This window comes from Ursus maritimus, unplaced genomic scaffold, assembly GCF_017311325.1.
Source record: "Ursus maritimus isolate PB19 unplaced genomic scaffold, ASM1731132v1 scaffold_6, whole genome shotgun sequence".
Taxonomy (NCBI): Eukaryota; Metazoa; Chordata; class Mammalia; order Carnivora; family Ursidae; genus Ursus; species Ursus maritimus.
Genome location: NW_024426774.1, coordinates 19,578,454 through 19,584,453, shown reverse-complemented (window position 1 = coordinate 19,584,453; position 6,000 = coordinate 19,578,454). Strand labels below are relative to the sequence as shown.

General features: G+C 39.5%; 1 protein-coding gene across 13 annotated transcripts in view; it reads left to right on the top strand.

Annotated features, from left to right (window-relative positions):
* Nucleotides 1–6,000, top strand: part of DTNB (dystrobrevin beta) — a 231,551-nt gene that overhangs the window by 100,912 nt on the left and 124,639 nt on the right. The window lies entirely within an intron of this gene.

Genomic DNA, 6,000 nt, shown 5'->3' with positions numbered 1-6,000 from the left:
TGTGTACATAATTTTACCTATGGAATTCCGTATATGTAGCAGTCAAAATAAGTGAAATCGATTTTTGTGTGCGAATATGGAAAGAAGTCTGTGATACATGCCCATTCTCTTTTCTCCTCAGAGAGAACCTCTGTTTTGATTTTGGTGTTTAGTATTTCCATTCATATTTTTTGTATTTTTTGTTATACACGTGAATGTGACTATTGAAATACACAGCATTGTTTCTTATATTTTTAAACTTAATCAAAATTAGCATCATGGTGCATATGTATTTTTTCCTGCAGCTTTCTTTTTACCTACATTGTTTTTTTAAATGATCTCTGTGTTGATGTGGTTATTTTCAATGCCATTTAGAATTCAGTTCTACGAACATACCGCATTTGATTTATTCTCCTCTTGACTGACATTCAGCTTGTCTCTGATTTTCTACGTTTCCAAACAAACTTTTAGTGGATTTTCTGGTACAGGTCATCTTGTGCAGTGTGGAGCTTTTCTGGGGTATGTTTTTAGGAGTGGGATCCCTGGTTCAAGGGTACTGTACATCTTCAGTTTTACTAGATATTTCAAAATTATTTTCCCAGGTGGCTTTACCTCCGCACGCTCCCACCAGCCGTGTCTGAGCTTTGCTGTTCATCTGCATCTTCGTTTATAAGGAATACATTACTTCTACTTCTCTTACAGAGCAGCCAAACTCTTAACATCGTTTGAAGAAGATAGGACTATGAACTGCCGGTTAAAGCTACAGAGAAAGAAAGTTCTTAGAGGGCAAGCCAGTACTCAGTGCAGCATTTTTCACTGTTGTGTATCCTGTGAAAGGCGTCAACTTCCACACAAAATTGAATGCTTTCCACTCAGGCCAGCTCGACAGGACAACTCAGAAGCAAAGTTTGGCCTTGAACTGTGTTTTTGTCTGTATGCATTCATAACTTTTTTAGGGTTTTTTTTTTTAATTTAAATTCAATTAGCCAACATATAGTACATCATTAGTTTCAGATGTAGAGTTCAGTAATTCATCAGTTGCATCTAACGCCCAGTGCTCATCATATCACATGCCCTCCTTAATGCCCATCCCCCCATCCCCCCATCCCCCCACTCCCCTCCCCTCCAGCCACCCTCAGTTTATTTCCTATAGTTAAGAGTCTCCCATGGTTTTTTCCTTCTCTGATGACTTCCCATTCATTTTTTCCTCCCTTCCCCATGATCCTCTGCGCTTTCTTATATTCCATGTACATAGGAGTGAACCATATGAAAATTGTCTTTCTCTGATTGACTTATTTCACTCAGCGTAAAAACCTCCAATTCCATCCACGTGGATGTGAATGTTAAGTATTCGTCCTTTCTGATGACTAATATTCCATCGTATATACACACCACATCTTTATCCATTCATCCGTCGATGGACATCTGGGCTCTTTCCATAGTTTGGCTATTGTGGAGACAGCTTTGTCAGTTTTAATTTACTTGCATTTAATGTAGCGTTGTTTGTGCTTCAGGAGTGCCGCTGTCACCCCCAGGGTGACAGGTATGTGGGGAACCATAAATACTGCATTGGCGATCATGGCGTACCTCGGACTGTCAGTCTATTGATGTTGAATTCCTGCAAATCTGTCTTCTTTTTCACCTGAAAGAGATGCTGGAGCTATTTGCTGCTCAATCCAAAATACTGCTGTTCTTTACTCAGCTCTTACCTCATCTATTGTTGGACCAGTTGGAATAGCAGTGGTTCCTTTTTTGTGGGTTAAGAGGTTGTTGTAGCTTATAAGCATATTTCAGAAGCCATATGTGAACTAATTACATTTTATCCTACCTAACCACATTTTCATAACTGTTAGAGAGCTAATACTCTTAAATCTTGGAAGAGTAACTAAAATTACATGGATTACATTTCTCTCATGCATTAATCAATCAAAATTATAGTTTTACAAATTAAGTTAAACTGGAGCTTAGCAATTCACATTTTTTACTTTCTAAAGCTGTTATTCTGAAGGCCAAAAATAATATATCACAAGAGTTATTACAAAATTTTCAGAATAAATTTTTATTAATTTTAATTAAAAAAAAAAGATATGGGAATTCTGTTTCAAAGTGGTGGACTGAGGAACTGCTATAGCTTTTCCTTCTTGTCCCAAATACTAAGAAATGATACATTAGAATTTTAAAAATAATCTGCAAGTATACCAGAGGGGAGAAAAAAGGAAAAGCCATGCTAGGTCCTAGACTATGAAGAATCCCCATGAAAAGCATATGGGATCTGTTTGCAAAAGAAAACGTTGGTCCAAAACAAGGTTAAGAAAGTACTGTGGCTCAGGATAAGAATAGCGTCTAGAAGAACAGTGTCTACTTCCATTTCTAGGTAGTTGTTATAGGGAGCTGTGAAGGGCTCAGAGCAAGTGAGAGAGTGACTCTGGTACTGTTGCATGGTGATGGAGGTGTCTCGGGCAGGTGTAGTGTCTGCGGAAACTGGGGTTGGAGAGAGAGGGCTGAGTTCCAGGCGCTGGGTGAATTCCAGGAGAACAAGAAGCTCCCACGCTCAGAGGACAAGTACAGATCTTTTCCATGAGGTAGTACGTCCTGTCTCTCCTTCGCTCTCACCGAAAACACTCCTCCCCTCTGAGTAGGCAGTGCACACAGATAGACTGTGCGAACAGAGCCTTGATGACAAAGATGAGCACTTTTTTTCTCCCTCCCTCTCTCTCTCCCTCTCTCTCTCCTACTCTCCCTTCCTTCCTTCCTTCTTTTTCTTCTTCTTTTTCTTGTTTTAAATAGGCTCCACACCCAGTGTGGGGCTTGAACTCAGAACCCTGAGATCCAGAGTTGCATGCTCTACTGACTGAGCCAGCCAGGTGCCCCAAAGGTGAGGACTTCGCTAAACATCACCAAAAACAAGAGGAACACAACCATGCAGAGGAGGTAACAGAAGAATTTATCTCAGACATAGAATTAATAGAATGAATAGAACTAGATTTTACAATATGTATAGTTGAAACCTTGGAGAGAGATGTTCGGTTATTTTATCTAGCAAAAATAATTAAGTATTGATCTGGGAAATTAAAATTTTGATTATCAAAGTGAGATTCATTAGATGGGCTAATTGACAATGTTTCCAGCTGAAGAGCAAATTTGTGAGCTGGAAACTAGAGCAGAGACGTGTTCCTAAGCCCATCGCAAGAGGATCAAGTAATAGAGAAGAAAACTAAGACATGGAGGATAAATGGAGGATTGCCATCTAATAAGAGTTCCAGAAAGAAGCTGAAGAGAATGCAGAGAGATGATAGTTAAAGAAATAAAAGATCCAGTTTTGAGATGGTTGACCAAACACATACTCCCTCTTTCTCCTTCTGCACCATATCCATAGAAATGATAAAACTTTAAGTTAGATGAATAAATTCACTTTCAAGATGGAAAAGAAAAGGCATATTCCAGGCCAGAAGCCATAAGACATCTTTAAGCAAAGGAGGTATGTACTGCATTGGAAGTTGCAGAAAGGAGCTGCTCACGCTGCCTGTTGGAGGTCATCACTCCTGCCTCGACCCGGCGTCTGCTCCGCCTGCTTTGTCAGAACAGATTCAGCACGACGTCCCCTGGCCAGGAGGCCACTGCTGGATAAGATGGCAACTGAACAGTCCTGTGGGAGATGTTTGCATGGCCAAGAACCATGAAAACCCGGACGAAGCCTAGCACAGTGAAATATAAGTAGGAGACCTACACTTCAGCAAGTAGAGCAATGAGAACGACACTTATAAAAATACGTCAATTTAATTTCCTTAGAAAACCAGGGATAGACTTTTGCTTAATATAAGAAGCAGAAGTTTTGAAATGGTCAACCATAATGAAAATGAAGAATGTGGTTGTTGAGCAAGCTCATTGGATAGGAACAAATCAGTGAACTAAAACTGGGCGAGAAATTCTCTCAAAGCTCAGCATCAAGAGACGTAAGAATCTGAAACAAAGGCTGAGGCATTTAGGACCGTGTGGAAGTTACAATATTTATCCAGTAGGAGTTGCAAGTGAAGATAATGAGCTGAGAAGTGTGAGCCCTTAGGTAGAAAGAGCCTCACTGTCAAGAAGAATACATCTTAAAAAGAAGCAATGCAAAAACAGCACCTATCTATATCGCGGTGATAACAATGAAGAGAAATTCCTAGGACACACCAGACGGAAAAGACTGAGAATCCAAATGATATTAGACTTAATTGCCGGTGTTGAGAAAACAGTAGTCTTCAAGAGGCTGAGAGAAAATAAATTGGAACGTAAAATTCGTCCCACCACCCCAACTGTCTTTCAGCAGTGAGGGCATTATAATAACATTTTCAGACTTGAAGGACTTTGACAGCCTTTTGCTGAAAGAACTAATTCAAAGATACGCTACAGTAGGAAGAAAAAATGAACCAAGAAGGTAAGAATAGGATACAAGAGAAAAGAGGAAACAGAGAAAGCAGGAAAACAGTGTTAAACCTAAATAAATATTGGTTGTAAAATAGAAGATGACTTTTAGTAAGTTGTAACTTAAATCAGCCAAGAGAGCAACATGGAATTTGTGGTTAGGTGGAAGGAAAAGGGGAAATAAACTCATGCTGAGGATTGCAGGAGGAGGAGGATAAAATGTAATGAACTCGAACTTGTTACAAAATGTAATTTTATTTGCTTTTTATTTTTTTTTTTAAAGATTTTATTTTATTTGAGACAGAGAAAGAGAGAGCACAAGCAGCGAGGAGGGTCAGAGGGAGAGGGAGAAGCAGACTCTCCCCTGAGTAGGGAGCCCGATGTGGGACTCAATCCCAGGACCCTGGGATCATGACCTGAGCCGAAGGCAGACGCTTAACCAACTGAGCCACCCACGTGCCCCGAAAATGTAATTTTAAATATGCATAGAAAATGTAAGGGCAGCTACTAGAACTAGATGTAAAATACAGAACCTTAAAACTATTAGAAGAAAAACTATAGCAGAAACAACGTGGACCAATCCAAAAGGAGACAGGAAAATAGGAAAAAAGAAAACCATGGTAAATAGCACAAAACAAGTCACTAAGAATAAATGTAAACATACATATCAGTAATTACAATAAATGAAAATGAATTAAACTCCTCTACTTAAGAGGTAAGAACTCAAATTTAACAAGACAACAAAAGCCACAGTATGCTATTTTAGAGAGGGATACAGTTGACAATAAAGGGACAAAAAGGCAGTATAAAATATTAGTGAGACAAAACAAGTCAAACAACATTGGAATGGACAAAGAGGGAGTTCAAAATGCTATAAAAGAGTATAATTTATAAGAGTTGCTATCAGTTGTGAACCTGTTTGCCCTGCTTTTAATAACTGCATATTTATATATGTATGTGTGTAAATACATACATTTTTAAATAATTACGGGTCTTTCCCAGTGGGTCCCTGATTCTGCCCTTGTGACCTTCAGTCTGCTCTAAGTATTGCAGCCACAACAATCCTATTAAAAACCTCACATCTGGGGATGCCTGGGTGGCTCAGTCTGTTAAGCGTCTGCCTTCGGCTCAAGTTATGATCTCTGGGTTCTGGGATTGAGACCCACATCGGGCTGGCTCCCTGCTCAGCAAGGAGTCTGCATCTCCCTCTGCCTCTGCCCCTACCCCCCAACTCATGTACTCTCTCACTCTCAAATAAATAAATAAAACCTTTTAAAAATTTTACTAAATTAATTTGAGCATGATGAGTAAGTAGCCTTTATCTTGGAAATGCAAGAATAATTAAACTTTGGAAGATCTGTCTGTTGCACCAACTTAAAACTGTTGGCTTCAGCAACGTGGTAGACTAAGCTAACTGTAGTCTCCCATCCCCCGTGACAGACGGGCATGCTGGATTAAATGTAACAGCAGCAACAACAACACTAAAATGCAGAATTGAACTTGAATAAAAGAGAAATATCTGGCTATCAAAAATTAAACCCCAAATTGTGGTGTCCCATGGGATTATCAGACTGGATACTGGATTTAGGCCAGTGGTTAGGGTTTCGTGCCCCTGCG